The sequence below is a fragment of the Siphateles boraxobius genome, unplaced genomic scaffold (genome assembly GCF_051911475.1).
Source record: "Siphateles boraxobius isolate OS27281-9 unplaced genomic scaffold, OSU_SipBor_1 13, whole genome shotgun sequence".
Lineage (NCBI taxonomy): Eukaryota > Metazoa > Chordata > Actinopteri > Cypriniformes > Leuciscidae > Siphateles > Siphateles boraxobius.
The window spans coordinates 22,228,818-22,242,500 of NW_027508733.1; the positions used below are offsets into that span (position 1 = coordinate 22,228,818).

Below are 13,683 nucleotides of genomic sequence, written 5' to 3' on the forward strand. Positions count from 1 at the left end.
TTTAGTTTGCCGTTTGCCACAGGACCCTGTGCACTGCCCCGAATGCGGCTGTTCTTACTGAGGTTCGACGAATTTTAGAAGGAACTCACGCGATCAGGGATTTCCGCATGAGGGCACAGATTTCGGAAACGGGTTCAAGTGTGTCACCCGGATTCGCCAAGCTGACCAACAAAAAGCTTGGTCTGAAAGTGACTTCTGTGTGAGCTGTGCTTCATACACTGCTACACTACTGACAATGAACAAGTACATACAACTCTTACTATTTCTGCCATAGTAAGAAATGGTAAAAGTAGTATGAGTAGTATACAAGTTCTGAATTCAAGATGTGTTCTTGTGGCCTTTGCAAGGTTATTGAAATCCATCATGCCACAAACAACTTCTAAGCAAACAAAAGTCGCTCTGTCAAATCTCCCATCATGCATTGCGGCCTTAATGAAAACGAACCCAATGAATAAACCATAGAGTCCTGAATCTATACGTTTCCACGCTTCTGAAGCAAACGTGATTAAAAACCTTGCTGTATTTTTTGTAAAAAAAAAGCCATTTTGTGATGTGAACACATCTGACGTCGTAATTACAACTTGCAAACTCGCAAATACGAACTTCCCTTGAGGACTTGAATGGAGCACATAATGATATTCACTTGCTACTGTAAAACCTTGCAGTTACAGGAAATATAGGACGTTCAACATGAATTATGACCAATCCTTTGCTGTCCTAGAGGGTGATGGAGCTGAGTGGAAGATTTTGACATTGTGAGACACATTTGCAAATTGTATCATGTCGGAGACTACAAATGAAAGTGAACGTACATCAATATGTATTAATCTGTATTAAAATCATCAAAAAATAGCATTTGTAACCCATTTACTTCTGTCATAGGATGTATATAAAGGTTAAACCAGTGCTTGAAGTGGGAAAAGAAAGGTGCCGGTACTCTCTTGCATTGGCAAATCTTGACATTTGAGATTTCTAAAGTGAAAAACAAAACTTATTACAAAACTTATTGTTATTTATTAACAACATAAATTTATTAAAACAAGTCGTGCGTGTGTGCACGTGCGTGCGAAAACGGAACTCCTCCAAGTCTGCAAGTCCAAAAATACATTTAGATTACTACATTTTAATTAGGCTAAATGCATTTATGGTGAGATTTATTTTCATGTCAATCTGTGTTTTGACCACGAACCATGAGCTGTCACTTTATTCAGCGCGTGCAGCACAGCAAAAATATACTCGGAACGATCTCTGCACTGCTGTATACGCACAGCACCAGGAGCGCATGCGCGTGGAGTGTGAAAGCTCGAACCTGTTAACGTGCGTGCGGAAAAAATACGCACTGCATACGAAGGATATCAACGGGCGTGACACTCGCGCTTTTTCTGTCAGTGGTCGAGTACCGGCTACATGCAAGAAGTAGCCATACGCAAGAAAAAGTGCAGGTACGCTTAAGAGTAAAATGTAGTAGTGCCGGTACTGTGTACCGGTGAGTACCGCCCCACTTCGAGCACTGGGTTAAACAACAGGATATTTAAAGGGGTCATATAATGCCATTTTCATACAAGTTAATTTGATTCTTTAGGGTCTAAATGAAAAGTTTGTAATATACTTTAGTTCAAAAATTTCGTGAGTATTGTAAGAAAACACTAAGTTTACCTGGTCAAAAACAGCTCTGTGTTCAGCAGTGCATATGCCTTTAAATGATAATGAGCTTCGCACATTCCACCCCTCCGTTCTGCGGGCGTTCATAACGGCGTTATGACCACACCGCACGTGGAGTGTTTCCTTGAGAACAGTTGAGGGTATAGTAAAAAAATGGCAGCGGGAGTCTCTGAGGACAACACATCTGTGCAACCGTATCAGTTTGACCCGGAGTCGGAACAAGATGACGGCCCGAGGAAGTTCGATAATTAAGGCTCGAACATGGCGTTTCTGAATGGTTGGCTATTATATTGTCACTTTGATCTATCTTTGTGTACTGGCAGGGTAGAACTTAGTGAGATGTACGAACGCTATGCGTTTACTGATGTAAGTTATACGTACTCAGTTTGTAATAACACAATAACCATAACGCGTTTTTCATTATAAACGTGGGATTATGAATTATATTGAGAACGTCGTACATAGAAAACATGCCGTGGTATGTACTCTGAGTGTAAACCTTAGCCGCATTCATCGTGAAGCGATTTGCAAAGATTAATCTAAAGGTTAATGAAATTTTACACGTACTTTTTCTGGAGGTTCAGCAGGGAGACATGAATAGTTGGTAACGATTCTTTTTTTCAGGAGCAGCTTCTTATCAAAATCAGCTTTATAAGTTACTTCCTTCGTTAATAAAGCAGTCTGGTGAGAAAAGATTTGCGAATCGCGCAAACATGAAAGCATTGACGTTGCTAGTGGGTAATATTCAGAGGTGGAAAGAGTAATAAAATATTCTACTCAAGTAAAAGTACTACTACTTCAATGAAATTTTACTTAAGTACAAGTAAAAGTACCGGTCTAAAAATCTACTCAAGTAAAAGTAAAAAGTAGCTCATTTAAAATTGACTCAAAGTAAAAGTTACTGAGTTACTTTTTTAACAGCGGGGGTGGGGTGGGGGACCCTCCCGTGTAGGGTTGTAATGGTATAAGATTTTCACAGTATGGTAACGTCTCAGAAAATATCACGGTTTACAGTATTAATCAATTGTTAAATAAATAAACTGTAATATTAAATTATGGGTATTATTATTATTATCATCAGTTAAAATGACAGTTAAATTAATGAAAACAGGATTTTTTTTTGGTTGAACAAAAACTTTTATTATAACAAACTTGAAATAATTTGTTTGTTTATTAAAATTTCAATAAAACATGTCTAATCAATTAAATTCGATAATTAATAATGAATTAGATTAACAACTTATTTTTAACATTAATAATTTATTAAAATGTTTAAGAATAATATTGTCCTATGAAATGTATTTTATTCAGAAAATTAATGTTTCTTTTTATTAAGGGTGTAACGATATTCGAACCAAACCGAAGAACCGCGATACAGAACCCACGATTCGAATGGCGATACTCTCATTGCGTACCGAACACGCCCGACCTGCAAGCTACCCCGGCCCCGCCCAGCCCGGCTCATTGATTGGACCTGGAATCAGTGTTGCCAAGTCCGCTTATTATAAGCGACTTTGGGCTTGTTTTTCTGTAAAGTCGCTTACAAATATTGGTAGTCGTGGGTTGCGGTTTTTTTGGGCTTGTTTCTAAAGTGTAGTTGCTTATTTGGGCTTGTTCTCAGGTCGTTGTCAAGCAGATATTTTCTATATGTTATTTAAACGTAGGAGTTTGTCTTGCCTGTTCCCTCTGTCTCTCCCCTTTCCCTATACACAGAGTTTTTTCCCACCCACATCCTGCTTCTAATTGGCTCTGACCCAGATTGCAATGAGTACTAGCCAATCAGAGGCAGAGCAGGGCAATCGTTTTTTTTTTTCTGGTTAGGAAAACGTCAGTGAGTGACGTTTAAATGAAAATACGTGCGAGTCGCGACCGTCGCGACTGATGGTGACTGGACTGTAGGAGAGTTTTTATATATAAATTATATTTTAGATATTATAGATATAGATATTATAGTTTAATATTGTTTAACCCTTTAACTGTCACTCCCCCTTTTTTCGCATAGACATGAAAATCACTATTCAAACTTAAATGGTTGTAATTCAAGAATGCTTTGGAATATAGACCTATGGTTGGTCTTGTTTTAAAGAAGAAATTTGCCAGATTATTGTTGAAGTGAAGTTTTATGAAATGATGAAAGTGAAACAGAAAAAAAGTTATACAAGTTTGAGTTTATGAAAATGAACAGTGTAAAAATATAATTATTTATATTTTATGTAAAATATATATATTACAAAATATATTTTACTCTAAAACTGCCAGAAAATGTAAGCCAAAAATCTGAAGAAGTTGTGTTCCAAATTGTAGGTTGATATCTCAAAAAATGAGCTTTCAGTAAGATTTTATTTGGCCGCAGTACCAACATTTTTCACTAGATGGACAGCCAAGCTTCATTACAGAAGAAAAATAAACTACCGTGTGCAGTTTTACAAAACTAGGCACAGTTTACCAATCTGTCCACATGGATGTAAATTGACAATCTGTACCCACAGTTTAAAACTATCTGTCACCACGGATTGTAAAACCGTGCACAGACACAGTTTATTTATTTTTCTCTTCCTGGAACCTAGGGGGGCTCCATAGAAAAAGCTCTTTTACTGTCTATGAGAAAAAGTCGCTTGTTTTGGGCTTGTTTTCACGGGCCTGGTTGCTTTTTTGTCCCGCGAGATCTGGCAACACTGCCTGGAATGTGTACATAACGAATTCAGTTTTGTGGCCTAACCACCATTAACACCAAATAGCAAGCTCCGTGTTTTGTTACTTTCGATAATAAGCAAGGTGTAATCTTCAAATTCTGACTATTTGATCACAAAAATCAAACAGTAAATGCCGTTTTGGCGCTCTTTAATGTGTCGTGACAGATCGCTGTACTTGCTCCTCATTTCAAGCGGAGTAAACGCGGTCATCTCTTCCTCAGTTACAGAATAAACATGAATGGACACCTGAAGGTATGTTGAAAAATACAGTATACTTACTGAAAGGCATCATAACTCGTGTAATCGCTCAATCAGTGTTTCAGCAGCGCAAAGACGTCAATAAAACTGCATAGCTTGTCACTAGCATTATATTTACCTCAGCAGGCAAGTGATTCAGTGTCCACAACTTGTTGGTTCCTAGAGAAATTAACTCTTGCACTAAATAAATGCACAATATTATCCTATATATATTTTTTACTTAACCTGTTAATTATATCTTGATTATTTAATGTACGTTTAAAATATCTTTCATGAAAATGACAGCAACTGTGTAAATTATTATATTTCAATAACAAATTAGAGTAAAGTTAATGCAAAAACTGCCTTTTGTTCAGTTTACATGTTTTCATACAATGTGTTGGGTGTTGATTATTATATCTAAAAAATAAATAGCATCTAAATTTAGGCTCTGTTGTTAACCTTTAATGTTATAGTAATGTGCGGCTCCCTAGTTTACAGCATTAGCAGATTTTTAATCCTTGCAAAACGTCTAATTGTAATTGAATTAATTTAAAGACAAAGACACCATTTTTTCATTAAACCACTGTTTAATTTTTTTTTTTAGCTTTCTAAACCGAACCGAACCGAGTATCAAAACCGTGGGAAAACCAAACTGTCAGTTTTGTGTATCGTTACACCCCTACTTTTTATGGTTTAATCCAAATATATTATCAAAAACGGTGGTAATCAAATGTAAATTTAAACTTGTGTCTTTTTATTTTTGGGGGAAGCGCTGCAAAAACAGATTTACTAAATTAAACCATGGACAAAAAAAAATATTCCTTTAAATAATGTTCAAATAAAATGTATTATTATTGCTGTTATTATTATTATTTTGAGAAGTAGGCTACGTTCTATTGTATGCCTACAATAGTAATATATTTCTGTCATGATTTCTCCTAGTAAAACCGAACTTTTATTTTGACGGGTTGTAGTGAAGACCTGTTTCAAAGTGTATTTGACAATGGTTTTTCTCAAATAAAATTATGAAAATGCTCATTAGGCGTTCTCTCAGAGCAGCTCTGGAAATGTTCATGTATTCATATCCTCAAATTGTTTGTGAGACGCTGAAAACACCATGAACGTCACGAGTACTTCAGTATGTAGTAGACAAATGCAGCTCAGCAGAAGAAATAGGGTTATATATTTACATGCAGTATTTTTGTGCTTAGCTTAAATATTCACAGACCATGTCGCGATTGGATTTATTCTACTTTCCATGTATTCATCCATCCATTATTTTGCATGTTTTACGTGACATCTGCATTAAGTGAATTCCATTTTCATGACTGGATTCCGGGATTCCCTTTGCATCACGTAAATCGGGACATACCTTTATCTGCAGGAGGGATGGTGTCCTATATCCTCTTTTTGCAGCCACTTTGCGTCCACATTTTTTGCAAATTGGATATCTATCCTCGAGGACAACCACGCTTTTTTTCTACTTTTCATACTGGCCATAATTCGCTTGGCGCTTAGCTTTCAGCTTCAGCTGGGTCTGCATTACCTTTTTTGCGCGTTTGTTCTCCCGCCCTTCAATCAATTCAGTAGTTTCCGGAGTGTGTGATTTTTTTTTTCGCCCTTGTATTGTTATTTTTTACTCAGTAACGGATATGATTTCAAATGTAGCGAAGTACAATACTTCAAAGAAAACGTACTTAAGTAAAAGTAAAAGTACAGATTTTAAAAACTACTTTAAAAAGTAGAAGTACACAAAAAAACTACTCAATTACGTAACGCGAGTAAATGTAATTCGTTACTTTCCACCTCTGGTAATATTCCCTTCGAAAACAAAATTCGGCCACTGTGTCTTCAGCGGTTCGGATTTAGGAATATCAAAATGACTGCTGTGTTCGTTATTACACCCAAGAACAGAACAGCACAATCGCTTAGACACCATTCTGCTCCAGCGCATCAACAACTTCGGACTATGATGACTGACAGCTCGCTCAGGGCGGGTCTGTTGAAACGCTGCTGTCAATCAACAATCGTGGGAGGGGCGTCCGATTTAGTGATGTCACAAAATCGAACGGCTCAATTTGAGGCAGGGGAAAACATATAAAGAGATTAAAACAAAAACACTGGATAGATTTTTATCATTATATGATGGTTGTGTTGTACAGGCACTGCCAACACACATTTCAGTACAATCAACTTGGAAAAGTGCATGTACCATTATATGACCCCTTTAATCGAGGGGAAGAAAATAAGATTTTATCCAATGGAAATTGATTGGACTGTGAGTGCTAAGGTCACACATGTGTTACGTTACCTACAACAGTAGCCAAAAACTATCATATAGTTTTGGCTAATTATCATGAACCAATGGCCTAGGTGACATCATCACAAAAGGAAAGTCGTTTAAAGGCAGAGCAAGTTATATTACATTTGAGACAAACATTTATTATTTACAAAAACATGCCCAATTTTACTTGGAACATTTGTTAAGAAAGAGAATGGGGTAAATTTTCATGTAACTGCAGTGAACAAAAACGGATGCTTAATATGTCAGTGGACACTCAGTGTCAGTGGCTGTGTTTCTAATTTCTCATCACTCTTTCTCTTTGGCTTGCTCTGGTGCATTATGTAAGTGTAAAAAGCACTGTGAAGAACAAAGGTTCTTGTGACCAGATGTAGTGTGTGTGTGAGAATGGAAAGAGCTTGTGAAGGAAAACGGGGTTTGTGAAATAATCAACAGAACGAGCGAGAGGAAAAGAAAGATGAAGAGAGAGAGTGTATGCACTCTGCCTGAGGGCCAGACAGTGCGAGTAAACACTGAAAAATTCCAGATAGCGTGTTTTGAGAATCCAGAGGGAATTTTGTGGTTTAAATGGCCTAAAAAACAGCTCGGCTTAAACTCATAGGGGAAGTGAATTAACAGGCAGAGAAGAGGATTTATGCGATTTATTATAGGCACATGTTTCAGTCTGAAGACACGGCACGGCATGCAGCAAACAAAGGCAACACACACAAGTTATGAAACACAACCACAAACAATCCAGATCTGAAATTAAGTCTGGTCTGCAATAATAATTTGTACAGGAGGTACCCCAAAAAAGGTGCCGTAATGAAACGCTTGCAGTCTCGGTTGCTTTGTGCCAACATTCCCTCTCCTCCAGGATTTGAACATAATCAGTTACATCCTAAAATTGTAGCAGATGTATCTGGCCCTCATGACCTCAGAATCCATAACCCTAATTTCTTTCCATTAGTGGGTCAATGCGGCGAGAAGCAGCACCAGACTTTTATTAGGACACGTTTTACCTTCCCAAGATCCCCTCTGAGATCCAGCCTGGCGTGGAAAGGAAGTGAAAAATGTGTTATATTTTGACAGATATATTTATAAAGGCTGTAAATATTAAAGCACACCACATATTTATGACCTATTTTTAGTGGTTTTAGCATATTTGACATTTGATTAATATTAAGTATTTCAAATGGATCATACACACAACGTTTTTTCGACTGTCTTCTGTCCGAATTCACGCGCTCGTTTTCATTCACTACCTCATGTGAGCTATATAAGTGGAATTTAAGGAATAGTGAACGAGGGCGATTTTGAACACAGCCCAACTCTACAAGCATCTTACATTTTTATGTTTCAGATACAGATGGCGATTGAAACGGATTGTGAAACGGATTACATATACATTATTCTATGTATCGGATGTGGATTGGATTTTGAGATGTGGGCGTTGCACTCAAAAGTGGAAGCGGATGAACGTAAGCTTAGACTAAATTGATTGGAGAATCCTGCATACGTTCAAGAGAGAAGTCTGTCGTTTTAACTGGAAGGTCCAGTTATGACTTTGTTTAAACATTACAAAACATTATCAATAATGTGCATTTAGAAAATAGGGTGAATGTTCATTTCATGCTGACTTTAAATTTGAGTTTGTTCCTAATCTAGAGACTTTGTAAGGCGTGCAATAAAGCGTTTGAGACATATTGGAGCTCGACAACTCGAGTCATCTGTACTGAAAAGAGCACTGAACATTCTGCAAAATATCTTCTTTTGTGTTCCACGGAAGAAAGTAGATCATACTGGTTTGGAACGGCATGAGAGTGAGAGAAGGATGACAATTTTAATTTCAGCTCAAGTATTTCTTTCGTTCGAGAGGTTTTACAGTATAATGTAGTGTTTGTTGTTGTAGTTGTTGTTTTGAAGGCATAATTGGACAAGGAAAGGATCTTGAAAATAAATGAGATGAAAGTTCTCTCTTCGTGCGCAGCTGCAGAGAGGTCTGGCCAGTTGGCATGATGCCCGGCCCACGTCATGCCAATTAAGTTCATCAGCTAAAAGTCTTCCATCTGGGAATGCCGCCTGTTACAGACAACATTAACCCGTCCCGGAAAAACACCCAGGATGTAAGAATTCCTTCTCCATTTTGACTCACTCTCTCTTCCACCTTATTGATCTCCATATTTTTTCTTCTTTCAAGCTATTTAGTTTTCTTTTGGTTTGATTCCAGCATTAACCTTTATTGTTTCCAAGTGTTGGATTACAGTGTTCACATAAAAATGGTTTGTGGGTATGTGCAATGGGCTATTACAGATCACAATCCAGCTAAATAACTCCATCTGCTGGGAGCCTTGCATTAAAGAGACAAATCAGAATTACAAGAGCGTTCGACATCAGCCATTTAATGCATATTGTGAGGAAACTAAAGCTTGAATGTACTACAGTGCAGCTGTAAAATTAAATTTCAGATCATAATGTTCCCTTAGTTTGGCTTTCAATCAACCAACACTTGAAAAGGAGACGTGGTGTGCGGTGGCCACGTTTGAGATTTCGCTCTGCTAATTACAGAGGAACAAAGTGACTGAGTTAGGCGTGACGCAAAGTTTTACCTAATGAGGACATGAGCACATTCACATTGACAGCGAGTTGCATGAGAATTCAATGCAGGCATGTCTAGGCGTGCAACAAAGTTGACTACTAGCGGCAGTGAAGATATTGTTTACTGTCAACCACAACATTCACTCCGTCTTTCTCACTGATTTATCATCCGTCAAGTCATTTTCTAAGTCTCTCTCCATCCCCCACCCCCCATCACTTTTGTGACATTTTTGTGACTCAAACACCCTTTGATGCCAATGACCTGTTCTCCGTTGGGCCCTTGAAGGCCTTCTGTTCCAGCTCTGGCTGATATATCACACTAAATATTGTATGTATTGTGAAACTTTGAGAGTAGGATTATAAATCACATTTGATATTCGGACAGTCTATCGCAAAAATTCACAAGCTGCTCTGTTGGATTGCGTTTGTCACTTATTCACTCACGCGCGCTCATACCAGAGTGTCAGGTAAGGAAATATCAGACGGTAAAAAAATTACCTCGGGCACTGCATTTGACTGACTGCTATTCTGAAAAATGAAGGCATGGAAACTTCAAGTTAGGCTACAAAAATATAAGACTTAAGGATTTACATTATAATTTCCCCTGGGATTTATATATGTAACCATGGGTGTGTATAATTACGGTTCCTGAGATTTAAAATGCACAAATAAACAGTATGGCTCTGTATTAAAGTCGGCATGAAATCAAAAAGGGCCCCATTTATTTGTATAAAGCTGAAAAGTGTTTTACTCTTCACCTTTAATTTTGTAAGAGTTTACACAACACAAGGAAGCTTGATTTCAATCTTTGAATTAAATTTTAAATGTGTGTAGGTCTAACACCATATTCAGAAATACTACAGAAACATAATAAAGTAATCAAGTGTAAAATAACACAGTCTGTTAGTTCTGTTTCCTGATTAAATTAAATACATAGGCTAATAATTCTCATTCATTACAATTAAAGCTATCTTTTGTTGTTTTGACGACAACATTAATGACAGACGCATAGCCTATGGCTGCTGTCACTTTTACAGCTAGTGCACTGATCCATTGCTGTTTTCATTATACTGTCTGTCACACTGTCACATGCGTTTTATACATAACCGACTGTGTTTATGAGTATACTTACCAAGACCGGAAGTTTTACACAATTTTGCGTTTTCCCCCCCATTAAAGCGATATAATCCGCGAAAAATAACTTTAGTTTCTCACGAGCTGTAGCCTAGGTACTCTATGTATGCACGCAGTGCAACTCTCTCAGAGAGTGCGCGAGTAGCTTACTGGATAGTTTAAAACCGCTTGAATGTTTAAACTGATAAGAATTAAGAAGACTTGAAAATTATAAACTTCAGTTACGATGCACTGATGGCCCGATTGTGCAAGAGACCATTCAGTCATGTCCCGACTAATAAACGCGCGCGAGAGAAGACGCGCGTCGGCAGCCCCTCTGAACACTCAAGCTGTTTGTGAAATTGCAAAATCGTCATCGGAGGCTTACAGGCTGCTCTTGCGCTCAGACAGGTGTTGTTGTTGTGCGTGCTAAGGAACGTAAATGCGCCATACGTCATCGCGTCGCTATATCATAGATATCGCGATATGACACTTTTTTATCATGTAAAAATGTATACCGGTATTATCGTGGACGGTATGATATGGCACACCCCTAATGTACAGTATAAGGCCGTGTGTCCACTAAAGCGCTTTTAGCCAGCTAAAAACGCCTAGCTATGGGCGCTTGAAAGCATTTTGGCAGCGCAGCATTGTTTTCAGTTGAGACACTTTGCTTGTTAGGCTATGATACGAATATCCGCGAAAATGTTACTAGTATCTCATTTCACACATATTTTGCTTCTGTGTTGATTCAATATTAAAAAGTCGATTGTTTTAATTTTGTTCCGTTATTATGCTTGTTGTTGTCATCTGTTGACGCTGTACAAGTAGAATTTGAAAACGCGTGCTCCCATTGAAAACAATATGCCAGCCGCGTGAAAAAACGCTTTGGTGGACACAGGGCATAAATCACTTTTTAAAACAGATCATATTACATTCATACATGCACACTGTAAAAAATTATATGATTAATAAGTTGACAACATATTTTTTACATTGCTTTTACTCATCAAAATGTTTTGTTATAAAAGATTCAACTCGTATTTTTTTCATTTGTACATAGAGTCTGGCACCGCTCCATTGACAAGTGTTAACTTCCTAGTAGGCGGGTAGTCTATTGAAGTCTAAAACTATTGGATCTGCCCAGAGTCACTCTGGATCTGCCATAACCAATCGCTAACGTTTGGTCGTGATTCATGTCATGTCGAACCCCGTGGGGAAGAGGGCCACAACATCATGGCCACCAACAAAACTAAGCAAAGATTGTTCTTGCTCCGGCTTTACCTTCTTGATATTCGGCAGCATTGCCACAATGGACCAAATGGCTTTGCACGCATCTTTCTCCGCTGCCATTACTGAACTACAACTCAAAATAACGCACGACATCAACGTCATCGTTCTCAGCCACTCCCTCTGTTTGCTGATTGGCACGGTAAAAAATTGACTGGAGAAAAACAAAGACTACAGCACAATCCCAGACGTAGTACTGAAGGAAAATGAAAATTGAGCGGAAGTACGTAGGAGGGCGGAGCCAGGCTACATTGGTTGTGCCACAGCACCAATTTAGAAGACAAAGGTTTTTCAATATTTATAATAATACTGACCCACACTTTATACATAGTGTACATCCAAGACGTCAGGGGTTGTTGGCATGATTCAGTTAGCACTGTGAGGCAAATGCCATCTATATAGTATACTATACCATATATTAACATAAGAACTGAAGCTTTATCTGAAGTGTAATGAACCGGCTAAACCATATGAGTAGAGTCCTTCGACTTGGCCAGGCTCTCCTTCTTACTCAGAAACATTACCACTCCAGGCCGCCTGTGACTGCGACACAACCACTCCAGCGGTGTAAACAGACCACACAATGACCACATGCCATTATCACAGCCTCTGCTTATTGGCGATAGCAAAGAGTGCAGCCTTGTGGGAAACCATTTGGACGGAGAGGCGAGGGCGAGGTCGAGGTTGAGGCGTCCAGTAGGGATTTTATTCAGGCCCATAAGCCCCTCCCATCATTATTATATTAAGCACATGAACCACACCTGTCCAGTTTAAGTTAGCCAGGCATTTGTTGTATCAGGGTTGCACACCATCCAGAATTGAGAATGACTCGTAAATTGCAATTCAGAGAAAGTTGGGATAGAAGAGGAGACGAGTGAGGGAAAAGGTGTAAGAAAAGGAACAGAGAGTAGAGGTGAGAAAGAGTTGAAAAGTTGAAGCAGAGACAGACAGAGGCAGATGGAAAGAACAATATGGGAAAGAGTGACAGATCAGGATAGGAAAGGATGGATAGATTGACAGCAGACGGGAGAGGGAAAAGGGCAAAAGGGCAGTATTGTGCTGGTAGCCCGAGGTGTTTTCCTACTTCAGACGCCTGATGGATGGAGGAGGCGGTAAACGAATGAATAAAGAATGAGAATTTCAGATGAAAGAGCTCTCCAGGAATAACAGATTCTCCTCCATCAACCCATCCAGGCCAAGAGAGAGAGAGAGAGAGAGAGAGAGAGAGAGAGAGAGAGATGGATTATAATAGTGACTTAGGCAAAAAAAAAAGCTCAGTTCAGTTCTACTAACTGATCAAGGATTTTTTAAAAGATTTTATCCAAAAATGAAATTCTGTCATGTTCTCACACTCATGCTTTTCCAAATATTTACAACTTACTTTATTCTGTTAAATATGGGAGAAATTTGAAGAATATTCACATGATAATGAAAGCAAACAGTTGATTGGTGAAACAGTGATTGGTTAACTAAGTAACTAGACCAATCCATTACTCAGGTGTGACAGTCACGCTCCTAAAAGTATCAAAGTTATCATAAAAGTAGCCCAAACAACCAACCTCGATCCATTCAGAATGACAGACAGTCAAGCTTCTAGGGCAGAAAAGTATCATATAAGTAGTTCAACCAACTAACCAATTAACTGACCAACCAACTCGCCAAATGACCAACTAACCAACCGACCAATCCATCCATCTATGCAAGATGAGTGGCAGTCAAGCTCCAAAAAGGACAATAAAAGTATCATAACAGTAGTACAACTATTTTCTATACATCTAAGACAAAGGGTAGTCAAGCTTCTAAAAA

General features: G+C 38.3%; 1 protein-coding gene and 1 long non-coding RNA gene across 2 annotated transcripts in view; one reads left to right on the forward strand and one right to left on the reverse strand.

Annotated features, from left to right (window-relative positions):
- The window catches only part of LOC143736071 (uncharacterized), a 795,401-nt gene that overhangs the window by 570,955 nt on the left and 210,763 nt on the right, over window positions 1–13,683 (forward strand). The gene's annotated exons all lie outside the window — the stretch shown is intronic.
- Window positions 7,429–13,683, reverse strand: part of LOC143735604 (uncharacterized) — an 8,314-nt gene continuing 2,059 nt past the window's right edge. The window contains exon 3 of the long non-coding RNA XR_013203249.1: window positions 7,429–7,926. This is a non-coding gene — a long non-coding RNA (uncharacterized LOC143735604). The remainder of the gene's footprint in view (window positions 7,927–13,683) is intronic.